General features: G+C 41.8%; 1 long non-coding RNA gene and 1 pseudogene across 1 annotated transcript in view; both read left to right on the plus strand.

Moving 5' to 3' along the window:
* The window catches only part of LOC140601353 (uncharacterized), a 33801-nt gene that overhangs the window by 2630 nt on the left and 12546 nt on the right, over positions 1-18625 (plus strand). The window lies entirely within an intron of this gene.
* On the plus strand, positions 14651-16444 carry LOC140600679 (non-POU domain-containing octamer-binding protein pseudogene; annotated as a pseudogene).

The raw sequence follows: 18625 nt of genomic DNA on the forward strand, positions 1-18625 counted from the left end.
AGCTTAAAACTATTATTGGTCATGGCCTGGGTTTTTTTTTTTTTTCATGTCAAAGTTAAAATAATTTTTTAATCCCTATTTAAAAAAAAAATCTTAAGCAGATGCCCACTGGATCAGGAACCTGGTGTGAGCTCCATCCCACTCACTACCCATGAGATCATGACCTGAGCCCAAGGCAGATAGTTAACCGACTGAGCCACCTAAGCGCCCCAAACCTAAAGATTCTGAAGATACCACAGAAGTTCTATGTACTTAATGGAGAAAAATAAGAGAGAAAGGTTAAGTAATTTAACTGTGGCCTTCCAACTTGTAAATGTGCATCCAGGATTCAAACCCAGGCAGTCTGGCTGGAGAGCCTCTGCTAATCGCCCGCAGCTGTAACTACCTCCTGTATTATATTTTCCCCAGTGCCTGACATTAGGACATGCTCAATTATGGTTTGTTGCTTGAATAAATTAAAAAGTTAAAAAGCGTTAGATGGTATAACCTCTATCCCATTAAATGATGCGACCTCTTACCCTCACTCTTTACATGGTCTCTCTCACCAAAAGTGACCACCAGTTTCTTACGCTGTCCTCCAGAAAATGTTTTGAGGTATTTACCAGTACAACTCTATATGCATTTAAAAATGTACAATAATGGGGGATCCCTGGATGGCTCAGCGGTTTACTGCCTGCCTTTGGCCCAGGGCGTGGTTCTGGAGTCCCGGGATCCAGTCCTGGGATCGAGTCCCACATTGGGCTTCCTGCATGGAGCCTGCTTCTTCCTCTGCCTCTCTCTCTCTCACTCTCTCTCTCTCTCTGTCTCTCATGAATGAATAAATAAAAATTTTTTTAAAAAATGCACAAGAATGGAATCCATGTTATTCCCATGGCTCTGTACCTTATATTTACATTAATATATTTTGAAGAACTTTCCAGAACAACCCATACGTCCCTATGTCTATGACATTTTGTTCATCTGGGGCTCCCTTTCATTGGATATTCGGTGGGGACCCCCCAGTATGGCTCTGTGGGTGGTTTATAGCCAGTGACTAATATATTGGTGCCCCTCCATACCTGTTAGGTAATGTTTTTTTTTTTAATTTTTATTTATTTATGATAGTCAGAGAGAGAGAGAGAGAGAGAGAGAGAGAGAGAGGGGCAGAGACACAGGCAGAGGGAGAAGCAGGCTCCAAGCACCGGGAGCCCGATGTGGGATTCGATCCCGGGTCTCCAGGATCGCGCCCTGGGCCAAAGGCAGGCGCCAAACCGCTGCGCCACCCAGGGATCCCTGTTAGGTAATGTTTTGAATTTAACCTATTTTTGATGGATCTCTGGATTATTTCCTTTTATTTTTTTTTTTTTAAGTAAGCTCCACATCCAATGTGGGGCTTGAACTCATGACCCCAAAATCAAGAGTCATATGCTCTACTGGGACTGAGCCAGCCAGGCACCTCAGGATTATTACCCTTCAAAAAATATATATGGCCTAATTTACTCGTGATAGTAAATTCCTCCCTGGGATTTGCTGGGTCAGAGAATATGTACCTTTAAATGTTCGATTCTGACAAATTGCTCTGCCAGAAGGTACTCCAGTTTATACCACTGGCAGGTTCACCTATTTCCTTTCACCTTTGCTAACGCTGGATTTGTTCAGCTCTTGTTATTTTTGCTAATCTTAACAGCACAGAGGCATATCTTGAAAGTGTTTGGGTTTGTTTTCCCTTACGAATGAATTTAAGTACCTGGTCACTTTAATATCTTTTTTATTTCTTTTTTATTTAATTTTTTTATTTTTTATTTTATTTATTTTATTTCTTTTTTCTGTTGTGATCTCTCTCCCATGTTTCTATTTGTGTGTCTTTAAAAAAAAAAAAAAAAAAGGATGTGTCTGAGCTCCTTGCAATTAAGAACATTAACCTTTTAACTCCAAGGTGTTGCAAATCATGATTTTTTTTTTTTTTTGTTAAAACTGTCTCTTCTCTTGGTGTCTGCCATAACACACCATCCTGGTTTTCTTTCTTTCTCTTCTGCTTCTACCAAAAAAGACATCTGTTTCTCATCTCATTCTTTTAATCTTGTTTTTTGTTCCCTCAAGTTCCTAACCTTGGCCCTCTTCTTTTCCTCTATATATTCTTCATGGGTTGTCACATCTAATCCATGGCTTTAATCACTAGGGTGGACATGACTTGTGATAGTTGTTATTGCCTGTTTAGCAACTCTATAAAGAAACACCCCTCCATTACTCCCAGGTCTTGAGGTTTGCATGGCATGGGTCAACAGGCTGGAGACTTAGATGTGGCCCTTGCCACAAGACGTTACTTGCCCCTACACAAGTGATTTGTTTGAGATGGGTGAATAATTTGAGATAGGTCATTTAAGACTTTTCTCAGAACTTCTACTGGGATTATTGAAAGAAGCTCCTTTTCTCACATGGATTGCTTCCTGTATAGAGGTTGTAATCCTGAAATGGCCATCTTTGGTACCATAAGGGAGAGCCTGCCTGAGAATACACGTGACACCAAGTAAAGCTGAGTGACACAAATGAAGACACATCCTGGGTCCAAGGTTTGAATCCCTCTATCTGGGATCCTCCTTTATCCCCTTGGTTTCATTAGCCAACACGTTTCCGTTTTTGATTCAGTAGGTTAGGGTGGTGTTAGAGGCTGAATTGTGTTCCCCCCAAATTAATATGCTGATGTCCTAACCTCTGGTACCTCAGATTGTGACGATTCGGAGGTAAGTCTTTTTTTAAAGATTTAATTAATTAATTCATTCATTCATTCATTCATTAGAGACACAGAGAGTGAGAGAGAGAGGCAAACATAGGCAGAGGGAGAAGGAGGCTCCATGCAGGAAGCCTAATGTGGGACTCGATCCTGGGACTCGGGGATCACGCCCTGATCCAAAGGCAGATGCTCAACTGCTGATTCACCCTGGTGTCCCTGGAGATAGGCCTTTAAAGACGTAATTAAGGTGGGCCTTCATCTGATATGTTTGATGTCTTATAGAAGATGAGAGTTTAGGACCGAGACGTATACACAGAAGGAAGACCATGTGAAGACACACTGGAAGAAAATGGCCATCTGTAAGTCAAGAAGAGAGGCCCTCAGAAGAAACTCAATCCTGCTGATACCTTCATCTTAGGCTTCTAACCTCCAGAACTATGAGGAAATAAATTTCTGGTATTTAAGCCATTCAGTCTGCAGTACTTTGTTTTGGCAGCCCTAGCACTAAAACAGGTGAATTTTTATCCCTTTCAAAAGTAAGTGCTGGTAACTTGCTAATTTCTCACATGAGCTCCTGGCCCAGTGATCAATTCCTACTGGATCCTTGCTCTTCGTTTTTTTTATAAGTCACTTCAAATCCAACATGTCTAAGCAGGTCATCCCAATCCTCCTAAAACCTACTTCTTTCTTCTGTATTCCATTTCTCTGTGAAGTCCTATCCCTCATTGACCTGTTACCAAAGCCAGAAACCAGAGGTTCTTCTGCCTCATTGACCAAGTCATGCCATGGTTGCTCTTTACTCTCTCTGACCTACTGGCAATACTGAGGGTTAAACCCCATTATCCCTCTCCTAGAGTATTGCAGTTGGCTCCTAACTAACCTCCTTAGCTCCTTTTATCACTTTCCAATCCTCCCTCCACACCACCCTCCTACTGATTTTTAAAATGGCAAATCCAATCCTGACACTCCCCTGCTTTCAACTCTGCTTTTAGGATAAAGTCCAAACTCCATAGCATGGCATACATGATCCTAAGGGAGGTAGCTCATGTTAGCCAGCCTGTCTCCCTTGTCTCCCCTCCGTGCTTGCTCTGATCTCTCTTCTAAAGTTCAGTGGTCCCCCAAATCCAGTCATTCTGATATCTCTTCATGATTCTCTGTATCGCCTGTGCCCTCTTCCTTAACATTTTCTCTTAATTGATTTAACTTTTAAAATTAAATTCCATTAGGGAAGTTGAGTGGGGGATGGGCAAAATAGGCAATGGGAATTAAGGAGTGCTCTTGTCCTGCTGAGCACCAGGTGATGTATGGAATTGAATCACTATATTGTACAACTGAAACTAATATAACACTGTATGTTAAGTGTACTGGAATACAAATAAAAATTAATTAAATTCCATCATTTGAAAAGGCAACCATATGGCACTACTGTAGATATTATACTCTAATTTTAAAACATTGAGAATCTCTGTTGTATATGGAAGGTAAACAATTTAAATGGATCATTAATACTACTGACAAAACTGGTCCCTTAAATAATGGTGATAAATTTTAAGAAAATTTTAAATAAAAACATAGACAGTGTAGGGGCACCTGGCTGGTTCAGTCAGAAGAACATGAGACTCTCGATCTTGGGGTAGTGATTTCGAGTCCCACGTTAGGTGTAGAGATTACTAAAAAAGATAGATAAACTTAAAAAAACAAATAATGTAATACAAGTAAGAGTAAACTCAATTTCATTAACAAACCCAAATCTGAAAATAAATTCCTCAATAAGAATATCACTGCTTATAATCAGTTCAGTAACAAAGTATCAGTTTGATGATGCTTATTTTAAAATTAAGATTAAGTTTTACATTAAGAAAAAAAATTCTGTTTTTCAAACTTAAAAATTTTTTTTATTATTATTTTTAAGGATTTTTATTTTTATTTTATTTATTTTTATTTAAAGATTTTTATTTTATTTTTATGCAGGGAGCCTGATGGGGGACTCAATCCCTGGTCTCTAGGATCACACCCTGGGCTGAAATGTGGCGCTAAACCAATGAGCCACCCTGGCTGCCCATGTCCTTTTTTTAACCAACATAAAGAATTGCAACTTATATGTATTTACATGGGAATGGAAAAGGTATTAAATTGCTCCATTTGATAGATTTGGCTTTTATTTTAAAATGTTTGATTCAGGAAGGCATCTGATGTAATCCTTAGGATCTGTTGTAAATTTGTCAAGATATTATCCAAGATAATATTCAAAAAGGAGCAGAGAAAGGATTTCTTATGCCCTAACTGCTGTTGCTGGACAATGTTTATGAAATTTTTTTTATCAACCCTATCCATATATTTTTTTCATGTCCTGCAAAATACTTTAAGGAAGTATTTCAGATGAGTTTATAACTAGATTTATTTATAAGTTCAAGAAATGTATATTGAGCATGACAGACCCTGTCCCTGGTCCAGACATAGTAAACTACGAGTCCCTGCACCCACGTGGCTTCAGACAGTGAAAAGTTCCCACTCGGTATGACCCAGAAAACCAAAGGACCCAGAGGACCCAGGGTACAGGCTTACAACCCGCAAGGTCACCTTATCTTGCCTTGGAATACTGAAATGAACATGTTTTTTAAGGATAAATTAGGCTTTCAAATGAGCAAAACTCGTTTATCTACAAGATATGCTAATTTGTAACCCCTCACCCAACCATGCATGTGATGTCTACAAAGATAGAAGTTTTCTCCCAGGAGTACTTAATTCTTCTCCTATCTTAAAAAGACAGCTGTGGAGCATCATTATGTAACAGTAGTCACTGCCCAACACTTTACAAAGTTGAAATGGTTGAGAATTCAGTGACCTATGTTTAACCTAATTAATTTTAGAGACACCTAGGTGGCTCAGTGGTTGAGTGTCTGCCTTCGGCCCAGCACGTGATCCTGGAGCCCCGGGATCAAGGCCCACATCGGGCTCCCTACGTGGAGCCTGGTTCTTCCTCTGCCTGTGTGTCTCTGCCTCTCTCTCTGTCTGTGTCTCATGAATAAATAAATAAAATCTTTAAAAATAATAATTTTAACTGCCTCCTGGGATATCCTGCCTATCATCTGTGATCGAGACTTCTCCAATGCACACAACAATGGATAATCGGAGCTATCCAGCTTGAATGAAAGGAGTCCACTCTCCTATTGAACCAGCATGGCCCTAGAGCCCTCCCAATGCCCAATGCATTGCTTCTAAGCCTGTCTTGGTTTGCTGTGAATGAATCAGTAAGCTTATTTTTATTTTATTTTATTTATTTTTTGAATCAGTAAGTTTAAAAACCAGTTCTCGTCTTCACATGTATGAATTGACAGGTCAAGATGTAACCATGGTCTTGATTCAACCTGTGTCTGACAAACACACAAAGATTAGCTGATTTTACAGTATTAGTGGCTTTATCAGTTTGCTAGACTCCATTATACATAAAATCTTTGTATAGGCATCAGATATATTTTACTAACTTATGGTACCTTTTCTTTCCAACCTCCAACTGAACTCAGATTTATTCTTCTAATTCTATTTCCCAGACTTTCTGTCCTCAGGCCCTTTGCTTTGTTTCTACTTTTTGAAATTGGTAATTGCCTTTCATATTATAAGCACTCTATAGATGGTTTTTTTTTAAAGACTTTATTTATTCATGAGAGACACAGAGAGAAGGCAGAGACATAGGCAGAGGGAGAAGCAGGCTCCTCACAGAGAGCCCGATTTGGGACTCGATCTCGGAACTTCGGTATCACACCCTGCGCTGAAGGCAGATGCTCAACTGCTGAGCCACACAGGCATCCCTATAGATGGTTTTGATGATGAATATGGCGATGGTGGGGATGATACGATGATGATGATGACACTGTTATGATAACCTTGACCCTATGGCTGCTCCCTGGCTCTAGATCTTCTTGGGTTGACCCCACCCAGTCAGGGCTGAGATTGGAGAGCCTGGACTGACCTAATTTTCCAACCAGTGCTTCTAAGTCCTATGTCAGAGTCACCCAGAGAGTTTATTAAAATGCAGATTCCTTGGCTCTGCCCTCATGGAGTCTGAATCCCTAGGGTGGGGTAACTGCAGGCCATATACTTTTTAATCTCCATTCCCAATAATCTTGACATTTGTGTTTGGGAGAATAATTACCCATTCAAAACTTTAAAAATGAGGGAAAATGCTGCTTTGTAGGTACCTATAAATAATAAAGCACTGATTCACAAGTCAGAGAGATCAGTGAGTGGTATCAGAATGAAAGTCTTACTCTGATAACAGGACTCCTGCCCTTGTCTCCTCTGGAGAGGACACAGAATGCCAGAACTGGCAGGTAGGTGTGTGCCTATAGCATCCCTCAGAAGTGGAGAGGCAGTGGGAGACAGTTGAGAGCCAGGCTAAGGAGCAAAGAGTATACAAGCTATGGAAGAATTAAGGGGCACTTCATATGAACATGTTAATATAAATTTTGGGGAAAAAAAACCCCAGGTGGTTTGAGGGGAAAAGGAAATCTTATCCTGAATGGAGAGTTGGGAGATGAAAATGGAGTGAACTTGAATTCAGAAAGCACACGTCTTTGTGGGGTACTAGTTAGATCTGCTCTTCTAAAGCAGAGTCTCTAATGAACCTCTGACAGAGGGCCTCAGAAGCATTTTTGGCAATGGAGCAAAATGTTTCAGTACTCTGGTTTCTGTGGTCAGAGAGATCTGGGCTCCAGTCTCAGCTTTGTTGTGTATTAAGCTTATGGAATATATAAAAGCTACTTGAATCTTTGAATCTTAATTTTTCTCCTGTATGAAATATAGACAGCAGTACATAAATTGTTTGAAGGATTAAATGTGACAATGTGTGTAAAGCACTAAACATTCCATAAATGATAGTTTTTATTTTATGAATGTCTATCTTTTATTTTCTGAATGGATAAATCCAGGAATGAAATGTACTGCCTTTGATCATGGATGACATATGAATCAGAAACACCAGGTAAAGATAAATGGACACTTTCCTGCTTAAAAAAAAAAAACAATTAAAATATGAGATTTCCCCCTGTAGAGCATTGTTTGGACAAATCTTTTTTTCTTTTCTTTTTTTTTTTTTTTTAAGATTTTATCTATCCATTTATGAGAGAGGCAGAGGGAGATGCAGGCTCCATGTGGGACTCGGTGCGGTACTCGATCCTGGGACCCCAGGATCATACCCCGGGCCAAAAGCAGGCGGTAAACCACTGAGTCACCCAGGGATCCCCTGTTTGCACCAATCTTATTTTGTGAGAGCATTTGGCAAAATAGTGGCAAATGAGACATTAGACATTTCAGTATGTAACATATGAAACTTTTTAATTTGGCAAAAGATTAATGAAGCACCAGTGATATGCCAGACCTTGGACCAAGCAAAAGAGAAAACAAGAAAAGAGAGTTTCCGTCCTCAAGGTATGGAAAAGTTAAAAAAGGGAAGTAGTTAGGCTGGAAGTAGCTTCTGTGTGAGTTGTAACAATCTTGTCTTTTAAGATTTAGTAATTTTCGGGCAGCCCAGCTGGCTCAGCGGTTTAGTGCCTGCCTTTGGCCCGGGACGTGATACTGGAGTCCTGGGATCGAGTCCCACATCAGGCTCCCTGCATGCAGCCTGCTTCTCTCTTTGCCTCTCTTTCTCTTTTCTCTTTTCTCTTTCTCTCTCTCTCTGTGTCTCGTGTCTCTCATACATAAAATCTTTTAAAAATATATAAAACAATTTGATGTTGAGTTCTGAGATGAGTCATTGATATTCAATAACAGTGACCCTGATTCCCTGCTCATTGGGGAGTCTGCTACACCTGCTTCTGCCCCTCCCCGCCACTTGTGCGTGCACCCTTTCTCTCAAATAAATAAAATCTTAAAAATAAAATAATTAAAAAAAACAATGACCTTGAGTCTTCAACAAAAGATTAAATTATGTAGTCTCTGTTAAGAGGCAAGGGGAATGAATGGTTTATATGGAATAATTCTAAGTATTCATGTTAACGTTGTTGTTGTTGCTTAAAGGCAATAATTTCGAGCACCTGGTGGTTGTTGGTTAAGTGTCAGTCTTTGGCTCAGGTCATTATCCTGGGGTCCTAGGATAGAGTCCTGCACTAGGCTCCCTGCTCAGCGGGAACCTGCCTGTTCTCTCCCTTTGCCCCTCCCCTAGCTTGTGCTCTCTCTCTCTCTCATTCTTTCTCAGTCAAATAAGTAAATAAAATGTTTTCTTAAGAAGGCAATAATTTCAAAAGTTTGCATCTTATCTCCTACTAGCCAAGATAAGTTAGTTGGTAACTAAAATTAAAATAAATATGAAAACCTCAAAGAAAGCCAGTCTGTAGTGACAAGGCAGTGGCTTGTACAAATGTTGTATATGTCCAGGATCAGCAGGCTAATTATTCCCACAACTGAAGTTATCCTAGATCAGAAACGGTGAGTATGTAAAGCCTCATGGGGGGGTGGGGGATTCAGTGATTAGTTCTGACACTCCGGGTCAGAAGGAGCCTCATGCTAATTAACAGGCCCATCAGCAGTGTGAGAGATTCTTTCCTCACACCCTTATTCAAGATTCAATATAGACATGCCTGGGTGGCTTGGCCTTTTAGCGCCTGCCTTTAGCTCAGGGCCTGATCCTGGAGACCTGGGATTGAGTCCCACATCAGGCTCCCTGCATGCAGCCTGCTTCTCCCTCTGCCTGTGTCTCTGCCTTTCTCTCTCTCTCTCTGTTTTTCATGAATGAATAAATAAAATCTTAAAAAAATTTCAATATAACCAAAGTTTACTAATGTCATAGGTGAAAAGTATCTCCTTTATTGTTTTCACATCTATTTCTTTAATTAGGAATAATTTTGTCTGTCTTTTCATATGTGTGTTCTTTTTTTGTGGACAATGTTCTTTGCACAATTTGTGGGACTATTTGACTTTTGGTACCCATCTATTAGAATCTTTGCATTAACCCTCTCCTAGACAAATTACAAACGTCGTTTTCCCATTTTGTCATCCAGTGTTTAATTTGGTTGGTGATGTTTGCCAACCAACATTTTTTTTTCTTTTTGCCAACCAACATTTTTATTTGATCAGATTTATCTTTTCAAGTATGACTTTGATTTTGACTTTTGTTTTGGTTGGCATTATAAAGATAAAATAATTGGGTAAGAGAACCACTCCCGTGTTCATAAGGGGACAGGCTAACTTAGAGCTCCCAGTACAAGATCACATTTGCCTTCTAACCCCGGGGAACAGTCCTGATGTGGGATGTGGCTCTGCAGCCCAGGCTCCCTGGTGACCGGCTTTGGCGGTTAGAATAGAATATGGGAAGGGGTGGAAAGGAACCAGAAACCAAATGATTTCCCTTAAAGGCAGTGACATTCATTTCCACTTAAATCCCATTGGAACGTAGTCAGGTGGACACACCTGGCTTCCAAGGAAGCTGGAAAATGGAGTCTCAAGCTGGGTGGCCTGTGCCCTGCCAAAACAAGGGGTATGATGGGCAGGAGCATGGCCTTTGTACTAGAAGGAGAGAGTGCCAGGGTATAAGTGGCTGTCAGAGGCACACCTCCACAAACCCTATGGCCTCCTTTTTGAAATTCCTCTTCCCCTGAACTTACTCCTGGATAACTTTTGCCCAGCAAAGAATTTCAGTTTTTGTAAATGCAATTTTTTTTCCATTTTATTCCAAGCTCTTTTTGTTGGGGATAATTATAACAAGTAACTTTGAGTTAAGAAAAGAAAAGAGAAATAATACTCCTTGCCTCCTGAGGGTCTTGGCAAATTCTCCTTCCTGGGTCTGGACCACTTTGCAGTTTCTTTCAGCCAGTTAATTGCTACCTGTTCTTCAGATGCCAGCTCACAGCCCCATCCCTTCTCTCCCTCACCAAATAGATGAGGGTTTCTTTATAAATGTCTCAAATTACTTTTTGTTCATAGTGCTTTCACAGCTGGTAACTAGGATGTGGTGGTGTGAATGGTTGACATCACCCCTGGTGGCACTGGACAGTGGCTGTCCAGAGGGCAGGGGCTTACCTCCCAGGACAGAGCCTAGCACTAGGCACCTAAGCACGTCAGAGTGGGGGAGCTAAGCCTGGGGAAGGGGCAGGTGGAGCCAGGACAGGCCTGACGATGTTAGAAGCTGTCTCTCGAGAGAGCTGGGAAGGTGAAAGCCCCTGCAGGGCAGACAGGTGTGGGCCAGAAATACTTGCTCAACTCTGGTGCCAGGGTTTTGGCTGCTGACCCTTTAGAAGAGGCACCCATACTCAAGAGCTGATGGTTGAATTAATGAAATGTTATGTGTTGGGATTTTTCTACCGTTTTTGTCAAATAAAATTGCATGTTCTCAACTTTATTCATTCTTCAGGAATGAAGCTAAATCCCCTGTCAGACACTTACTTAGACAATTGGCATTTTGATCTAAAAGTGATACTGACACTTAAGGAAAATCTGTATCAGGAGCAGTGGTGAAACAAAAGTAATGAGCATTTCATCCTTTCCTATTGTCGGTATACTTTTGGACATGAAGATTGACACTTGACAAGTGTCCTAATCAGTAACGCAGATCGCGTATTGATCATTAAATTAAACTGCAGAACTCATATTTCATTTGGACAGGTGTGGGCTACATTTTCTATACTGGATTCATCTACCTCCCTTTTTTGTAATCTGGGTGCTCAAAGTTTCTACCTCTTTTGTAGGAATGGTAAGTCAACTATAAGCAAAGATAAGAGAAAAAAACCACTTGGAAAGCATACAAAAAAGGCAGCTGAGAGGCATCTGGTTAGCTCAGTTGGTTAAGCGTCTGCCTTTGGTCATGATCCCAGGGTCCTGATATCTAGCCCTACATCAGGCTCCTTGCTCAATGGGGAGCCTGCTTCTCCCTCTGCCTCCTGCCACTCCCCTTGTCAAATAAATAAATAAAATCTGAAAGAAAGAAAGAAAGAAAGAAAGAAAGAAAGAAAGAAAGAAAGAAAAGAAAGAAAAGAAAAAAGAAGAAAAGAAAAGAAAAAAGGAAAGAAAAGGAAAGAAAGAAAAGCATTTGACATTGAGTCACTTATACGATGGAACATGAGGGTAACAGCAGCCTGATTCATCCGAGGACACTTTCATCTTCTTTATGCAGTTTAAAGTGTCTGACAGTGTTTGAATTGCAGCTGCTTTAAAATAGGCAGTGTCCCTCCTCCCAAGCATGTGAAAATGCATCTCAGTGTCACTTGATTTTCAGGAGTCCTGTGACAAACGAGTTAGATCTGAAAAAGAGAAGTAATTTCAAGTTTAAAGAAGCGATGGGGGCAGAGCAGGAACACCAAGGCTAGAGGCACCAGCCTCAGATGATTGCTACATGAGAGCTCTCTTTCCATTGGCAGCACTATGCATCCGAGGCTTGGCTGGACCCGTGCCTCTAGACTTGAAGGAAGGGGAGCTGAAGTCTCCACTATGCTCCTTACAAAGCACAGAAGTACCTGGCCCGAGCCCAACACCTTTGTCAGGTGCGCCTTCTCTATTGTTCCCCAAATGGCGAGGGATTAAGATGAGGGGGTTGGAGTGGCAATTTTTTTATGACTCTTCCTAAGCCAGAAGAGACACTTTTCTTAGAGAGCTGTGGGAAGGAATGCAGACTACTGAGTGCTTTGGGAAGCTTGTTTCCAAACACCTGGAGTGTGTGTGTAATCCATACTTTAAAACAGCTGACTTCTGCTTCCTCAAAGCCACCTCCCCGCCCCTCCCTTCCCATTCACACTGCTCTTCCTGCAGCCTCCCAAGCCTTGTTCTTCGAATTTTAGGAATAAAAGGGGCCCCATCGCTCACAGCTACAAGTGGGATGCAGTCTCCTTTATCTCTGCGAACCGGAAGCTCCTGCCAGCCTCCATCCCAACCAGGCAAGGGGAAGAATTGGATTTTCAAAATGATGTGTGCCTAGCCTCTCAGAGTGGCCAGGTCCACAGTTGAGGCTGCTTATGTAAATATGGGCCTCAGGCTTCTGGGAAGTTAGAACCCCTCTGGGCTTGGTATGATTATTCATCAGCACCTTTGGGCCCTCAGAGAAAGGCCATATTGAAATAGGGAGAACAGAAGCTGACTTCTCGAACAGCACCTGGCCATGCTTTATTGGTCGACTTACTCCCTCAGAAGCCCCAAGAGCCAGGACAGAGATTATCATGTTACACAAGCATCATTTAAAATTTCTAAATTTCAGGAATATTCCCCTCTCAATTTGGAGTTGTGGGCTAGGCACTCAAATTAATCTCTGTACGGCTGACTTCTCTGTAAGCCCTAAGACATCATAGCTGCCAACAGGGATGCTCTGAGATTTAAACCTAAAAAGGTTTCAAACTTCTCAGAAACAAAACTGGTTCTGTAAGTAGCATGTAAAGGATTAGAGTCAATCTTGCTTCAGAGAGAAGGAAATGAAGTAAGACAACACCCTACTGGTCACCTTTCCTCTGTCCACAGGGTGCAGAAAAGCCCAGTGCCTTGTGTTATGTGGCTCATGCAGTTCTTGTGCGGTGCCCAGGCAGCAGTCTCGGGTGATCACCTGGGTGGGATCCCTTCTCTCCATGACTGTCACATGGACAGGGCACAGGTCCTGGCTGCTGTGTCCCCTGCTCCACCATGGGGCCTCGCACATGGACCTCTTGCTTAGTAAATGCTTGCTGGCGTGCTTTGTTATTAATTGGTGAGAGGGTCTGACAATGCTGTACCTCCACAAATGTGTTCATTTAGCTGCCTAAAAATCTACTTCTGTGAAAGGTAAGGTGTATTTATTCCTAATCTCAAGCTTATCCTTGAAGGAGTCTATAATTGATGATGGCACTGAAGGTTGCAGTTTGCTTTTTTATTCAGCCATTTTTACCCACAAAATATGCATCATGGCTTATTGGATGATGGCCTCTCCTGTGGCAGATCACAGGCTCTCTGTAAGAAATAGGCATGTTCAGGTGTGTGGAGTATTGGCATAGTCTCAACCATCTCCACACTCTTGATCCTCCCCTAGAAATCCTGTGTCTTTGTACTATAAAGATTTTATATAAATGGGGAAAATTGAAACCATTTTCTGCTCAGATCATTCCAGGTTTGCATTTAAAACAGATTTCTAAATTCAATAAAATAAATCGGCTGTGCTCAGTTAACTCACTACTTTGTAATATATTCCACTGCATAAATAAGATTAATCCTAGATAATACATTTTATTTTTTTAAAATTTTTATTTATTTATGATAGTCACAGAGAGAGAGAGAGAGGCAGAGACATAGGCAGAGGGAGAAGCAGGCTCCATGGACTGGGAGCCCGACGTGGGATTCGATCCCGGGTCTCCAGGATCACGCCCTGGGCCAAAGGCAGGCGCTAAACCGCTGTGCCACCCAGGGATCCTGATAATACATTTTAAAATGCATGAGAGAGGGGCACTTGGGTGGCTCAGGCTCAGTTTGTTAAGCACCTGACTCTTGATTTCAGCTCAGGTCATGATCTCAGGGTGGTGAGATGGAGCCATGTATCTGGCTCAGTGCTCAGGGCTCAGCACAGAATCTGCTTGAGATTCTCTCTCCCTTTCCCTCTGTTCTTGCTCCCGCCCAACCTTCCCCCGCCCCCCTCATACATGTACACTCTCTCTCTCTCAAATAAATAAATAAATAAATAAATAAATAAATAAATAAATAAAATCAATCTTTAATTTAAAAAATGCCTAGGAAGAAACAATTGAAGTCTAAATAATTCAGGGCTTTGCCATGGTTTATGTTTGAAGCCCTGAGATCCTAGGAACTAGATGCAATAGTGTTACAGAATTCAAATATAATTATTAATTGAATTGGAAAAATGACTACTTAGAGAAAATGTCATTGCTAAAAAAAAAAAAAATAACATCCAATCCAGTGTTTCTCTCTTACCAAGCAGATATATTGAGAGTGTGGCTGACCCTTGAATAACATGGGTTTGACTGTGCAGGCCCACCATGCATGAGGATTTTCCCCAGGAAATACATTTACTCTATCTTATGATTTCTGTAAGAACATTTTCTTCTCTCTTTTTCTCGGGACGGTAGAGGCCGTGTAGCGTCACCATTACTCTGAGGAGAGAACAGTCGGTAGCGGAGTGCAAAAATGCAGAGCAATAAAACCTTTAACTTGGAGAAGCAAAACCATACTCCAAGGAAGCATCATCAGCATCACCACCAGCAGCACCACCAGCAGCACCAGCAGCAGCCACCACCACCACCAATACCTGCAAATGGGCAACAAGCCAGCAGCCAAAATGAAGGTTTGACTATTGACCTGAAGAATTTTAGGAAACCAGGAGAGAAGACCTTCACCCAACATAGGTGGCTCTTTGTGGGCAATTTTCCTCCTGTTATCACTGAAGAGATGAGGAAACTATTTGAGAAATATGAGAAAGCAGGTGAAGTCTTCATTCATAAGGATAAGGGCTTTGGCTTTATCTGCTTGGAAACACGAACCTTAGCAGAGATTGCCAAAGTAGAATTGGACAACATGCCACTTCGTGGAAAGCAGCTGCATGTGCACTTTGCCTGCCATAGTGCATCCCTTACAGTCCGAAACCTTCCTCAGTATGTTTCCAATGAACTGCTGGAGGAAGCCTTTTCTGCGTTTGGCCAGGTGGAGAGGGCTGTAGACATCGTGGATGATCGAGGAAGGCCCTCAGGAAAAGGCATTGTTGAATTCTCAGGGAAGCCAGCTGCTCGGAAAGCTCTGGACAGGTGCAGTGAAGGCTCCTTCCTGCTAACCACATTTCCTCGGCCTGTGACTGTGGAGCCCATGGACCAGTTGGATGATGAAGAGGGACTTCCAGAGAAACTGGTTATAAAGAATCAGCAATTTCACAAGGAGCGAGAGCAGCCACCCAGATTTGCACAGCCTGGCTCCTTGGAGTATGAGGAGTATGAGGATGCCATGCACTGGAAGGCACTGATTGAGATGGACAAGCGGCAGCAGGACCAAGTGAACGGCAACATCAAGGAAGCTTGTGAGAAGCTGGAGATGGAGATGGAGGCTGCTCGCCACGAGCACCAGGTCATGCTAATGAGACAGGATTTGATGAGGTGTCAAGAAGAACTTAGGAGGATGGAAGAGCTGCACAACCAAGAAGTGCAAAAATGAAAGCAACTGGAACTCAGGCAAGAGGAGGAGCGCAGGTGTCGAGAGGAAGAGATGCGGCGGCAACAAGAAGAAATGATGCGCGACAGCAGGAAGGATTCAAGGGAACATTCCCTGATGTGAGAGAACAGGAGATACAAATGGGCCAGATGGCTATGGGAGGTGCTGTGGGCATAAACAATAGAGGTGCCATGCCCCCTACTCCAGTGCCAGCTGGTACCCCAGCTCCTCCAGGACCTGCCACTATGATGCCAGATGGAACCTTGGGATTGACCCCACCAACAACTGAATGCTTTGGCCAGGCTGCTACAATGGAAGGAATTGGGGCAATTGGTGGAACCCATCCTGCATTCAACCGTTCAGCTCCTGGAGCTGAATTTACTCCAAACAAACGTTGCCAATACTAATAAAAATTTCAATGTCTAGTTTCTCAAAAACCCTTAAAAGCAGGACCCTTTTTGGACTAGTCAGAATTCTTCCCTGGAAAAGTGTTGGGATTCCTCCCAATATTTAGGTCTTCCTTGCCTGTACTACTCTGAGGGAGTTTACTAGAGGCTGAAGGCAAGGGAGGGGTGATATTTAACAAATCAGTTCTGTGTGGTATATCGTTTAACTAATTGATTCTGTGTGGTGCATTCCTGAAGTCTCATGTGATTGTTGAGGGTCTTGGGGGGGGGTGTGGAACCATGACAAAATGGATCCAGTTAGAGCCCCCATTAATTTTGATCATTCCATTCTTGTCCATCCTGTTCTTTTTGCTTTCTCATTCTTATATCCTCCAACCCCATAGACACTGCCACATACACCACAAAAACAAACATCCCTCAATGACCTTAGCCCCATTCCATTCACTCACAGGTAGGAATTCAGGCAAATGTCCACAGAGGTCGCAGACAACATACATATGATTCTGTTGTATCCCATATATTACCCCTTTGTGTCCTAAGGAAGACCTTTCTCTTAGAGATTTTCATTTTAGTGTATCTTTTAAAAATCTTGTGTTGGGTAGCCCTAGTGGCTCAATGGTTTGGTGCCGCCTTCACCCCAGGGCCTGATCCTGGAGACCCAGGATCGAGTCTCACGTTGGGCTCCCTGCATGGAGCCTGCTTCTCCCTCTGCCTGTCTCTCTCTCTCTCTCATGAATAAATAAGTAAAATATATTTTTTTAATTTTTTATTTTATTTTATTTATTTATGATAGGCACACAGTGAGAGAGAGAGAGAGGCAGAGACATAGGCAGAGGGAGAAGCAGGGTCCATGCACCGGGAGCCCGACATGGGATTCGATCCCGGGTCTCCAGGATCGTGCCCTGGGCCAAAGGCAGGCGCTAAACCGCTGTGCCACCCAGGGATCCCCTAAGTAAAATATTTTTAAAAAGAAAAAAAAAACCATAAAAAAATCTTGTGTTAAGTTGCCTCTATCTTTTTCTCTTTTTCTGGGTAAGGACAACCCAGGAATGGCCCTTTTATGTCTATGATGCTGTTCACAGCTTTTGATAGGCCTAGTACAATCTTGGGAACAGGGTTGCTGTATGCTGAAGGTCAGACAGTAGCTCTTAGCCTTGCCTATCTTAGGTAGTTATGCTGTGCATTTTTTTAAATTGGTGTACCATGTTTGATTTGTCCCTGATACCTTTGGAGTTTTTCTGAGAAATGGAGCAGTAATGCAGCATCAACTTATTAAAATATGTTTTAAGCCTTAAAAAAAAAAAGAACATTTTCTTCTCTGTAGCTTACTTTATTGTAAGAATATGGTATATGATACATATAACCTACAAAATATGTGTTAATTGACACTTTATGTTATTGGTAAGGTTAATAGTAGACTGTTAGCATTTAACAATAGGCTATTAATAGTTAAATTTTGGGGGAGTCAGAAATTATTTATGGATTTTAACTGTGCAGAGCAGTCAGCACCCCACATTATTCAAGGGTCATCTGTATATCTCAACTGACCCAGTATCTCCAGATTACAGAGAAATTCAGGGAGGAGTTATAGGTAATCACCAATTCATTATTAAGGCAAAGCCTAAGCAATGGTCCTGCTCTAACATGGTCCTGCTGCCTCTGCCTGGGCAGCTCTAACTGCACAGAGGAGGAGGTGGAGAGAGGGAAGCAAGCCAACTTGCTCTATTTGGGCAGCAGCCCTTCTTTAGAGATGTCTGAAGAAACAACCAACTTAGTGAAGCACCATCTCTAAATCGTAAGTGGAAAAAAAAAAAAAAGCAAACTGAGTAAATGAACAGTGTTAGACTAGCTAAGGTATGATGTTCTCCAAGAGTCCACCTCTGCAGAAAAATGCAAAAGAAAACTCAAAAAGTAATGCAGAAACAGTTGTGAAATCAGTCATCCTCCAATAGAAATGTTCATCTCTTAAAAATTATGATAGGATGGGGCGCCTAGTTGGCTCAGTTAGTTAAGTGTCTGACTCTTGATTTCATCTCCAGTCTTGATCTCAGAGTTGTGAGTTTGAGCCATGTTGGGTGTGGAACCTACTTTAAAAAAAATGCCAATGAGAAAAAAAATGCAGCTGAGAAATCTCTTATAGGGGACACAGGAGCACTTTCTCTCTGAACAGGATGTGTGGCCAATATTTGAATTTAATATTTTTATGGGCTGTGTTAGTGGACTGGGAGCAGACTTGGGCTTGATGTAGGATGTCTTTTATAGGGAAAATGCACTAATATAATATACCTTGTGTTAATAAAGACAATAATGAAAAAGTAAATAAAACTTACAGTCCTACAAACAAATCTGAAACATGGAGAAATGTAATCGGCAATTCTGGACTAATCACATCTCAAGAGCAAGCAATGGAGAATAC

The sequence above is a fragment of the Canis lupus genome, chromosome 12, assembly GCF_048164855.1.
Source record: "Canis lupus baileyi chromosome 12, mCanLup2.hap1, whole genome shotgun sequence".
NCBI classification, from domain to species: domain Eukaryota; kingdom Metazoa; phylum Chordata; class Mammalia; order Carnivora; family Canidae; genus Canis; species Canis lupus.